General features: G+C 39.9%; 1 non-coding gene across 1 annotated transcript; it reads right to left on the reverse strand.

The window, feature by feature from the left end:
• Positions 1-798: 798 nt before the first annotated feature.
• Positions 799-871, reverse strand: TRNAA-AGC (transfer RNA alanine (anticodon AGC)). Its single transcript has one exon. It is a non-coding gene; the product is annotated as a tRNA-Ala (tRNA).
• Between the last annotated feature and the right edge of the window lie 1,477 nt (positions 872-2,348).

The following is a 2,348-nucleotide window of genomic DNA, read 5'->3' on the forward strand; positions in this document are numbered from 1 at the left end:
AACTTATAAAAAAAGAAAAAAGAAGTGCGCATCCAGGGAATCGAACCCTCTTTCATGCTGTCTCCTCTTTCTTTAGTAGTTTAGATCTGCAAAGAAAAGAGGATTTTTTTTAAAAGAATGGAGGGTTGCTAGATGGGGTCTTTCTTTGCTGCTGCTTCTGAGACCAGGATTATTATTGGCTGGCATTATTTTTCTGCAAGGCTGCTGTTACATGTCTTTGTGTTTTTGTTCATCATATAGTGGAACCTGATCTTGTTCCTTATATCAGGATGAAGATTTGTACTTCCTCCGTTTCAAAATAGATGATCCACCTCTAGTATAGATGTATAAAAGAACTTAAACTTATAAAAAAAGAAAAAAGAAGTGCGCATCCAGGGAATCGAACCCTCTTTCATGCTGTCTCCTCTTTCTTTAGTAGTTTAGATCTGCAAAGAAAAGAGGATTTTTTTTAAAAGAATGGAGGGTTGCTAGATGGGGTCTTTCTTTGCTGCTGCTTCTGAGACCAGGATTATTATTGGCTGGCATTATTTTTCTGCAAGGCTGCTGTTGCATGTCTTTGTGTTTTTGTTCATCATATAGTGGAACCTGATCTTGTTCCTTATATCAGGATGAAGATTTGTACTCCCTCCGTTTCAAAATAGATGATCCACCTCTAGTATAGATGTATAAAAGAACTTAAACTTATAAAAAAAGAAAAAAGAAGTGCGCATCCAGGGAATCGAACCGTCTTTCATGCTGTCTCCTCTTTCTTTAGTAGTTTAGATCTGCAAAGAAAAGAGTAATTTTTTTTTAAAAGAATGGAGAAGTGGGGTATCGATCCCCATACCTCTCGCATGCTAAGCGAGCGCTCTACCATCTGAGCTACATCCCCTTTTGTAATGCTATTAGTAATTTAAGAACTTATTTAAGCAATGTAAGGTCAATGCAAGAACCATTTTAACCAAAGCAGGTGCCAAACTGGAAATGGGAACCCATTTTTCGTTCAAGGCACATTTACGATTATATGACAATTGGCCGTTTGGGCCGCTTTAAAATCCTACGGTGATTATTACCTGATTTTAAAGCCTTCAATAGTATATATGCTGTGAGCAAGATAAGAGGCACCAACGAAAAGTAATATCAAATGTGTTTTTTATCGATGATGCAGACTGCTATTTATACAGGGTCAACACGGTCTGTAAGGGGAGACGCCAGTGAATAGTTGCGTGCGTTGCCAGGTTCTACCTACTCTTGACGGTTCCATGGAAATATGGATTAGTCATAACTAAAATGGGGCCTTTCGGCATTGCCCCCTTTCTCAACACCAGAACTAGGGGCCCAGAATCAGTTCAGATCTGTTCCGCCAAGATGGCATCAGGCGATCGGAGGAGGCGACCGGAGATATCACTGCTATGGATGACGTCCATCGCTACATGGCTGCTATGGACGACGTCAGGTTCTTCACTACTTGGCAGGTTTTTCGGGCAGATGACCAGAGATATGATCCTGTGATGGTTTCTTCTCTTTGGGTGTCCACCGCCCGCGCCCCAGGAATCGCGAGTGGCGCCCTAGATTCTTCTGTAGTACTCGATCTTTATTAGATACCTAGCTAGTGATTTATTCAATATATAATATTTGAGACGATGTATTCGAGATTATATATATTAAAACAATGATGTATTCGAGATTATATATTCGAGACGATGTATTCGAGATTCAGTTTTTCCTTATTGATTAATTGCATCCATGCATTGTAATTTGAATACTAAATTAGTTTATATTTCTTCTGTATTAGTAAAGTAAAAGCTATGGCGTACAATACCGGCAGAGAGAGAAAAGAGGAATTTTTCGACATCATATGCAGCCCTCACAGGCTAGATGATCTGAATGAAGCAGATGACGGCTCCCAATATCTGAACAATATCGGAGAGGGTGATGAAAAGATATTCGATCTCGACGACCGAGCTGATGAAGTCATGAACTATGATTATGATTATGATGACACAAACAATGTTTGTGATGACACAGACAATGCTGATCTTCAAATAACAAAGACTACCGGCGACGTATATTTATATAAGCATGCATCATGGTGATCATCACATGTTTTTTTATTGAAGATATATTAACTAATCAATCTTTCTTCTTTCAGCCCTCCGGATCGAGCAAATCTTCTTCTACAGATAGAAAGACAAAGCGAGGCCCGGACAGATTGTTGAAGGATGGTGTAAAGTACCACATCGAATCCACCAAACTTAGTGGCGAACCCCTCACGCCTAAGAACGTTGCGGACAAGTGGACTCGTCAGTGCGGAGTTCTTGTGAAGGACAAACTCTCGATCTCCATTCAAGAATGGAAAGAGCCAAAGA

The sequence above is a fragment of the Triticum aestivum genome, chromosome 4A, assembly GCF_018294505.1.
Source record: "Triticum aestivum cultivar Chinese Spring chromosome 4A, IWGSC CS RefSeq v2.1, whole genome shotgun sequence".
NCBI classification, from domain to species: Eukaryota; Viridiplantae; Streptophyta; class Magnoliopsida; order Poales; family Poaceae; genus Triticum; species Triticum aestivum.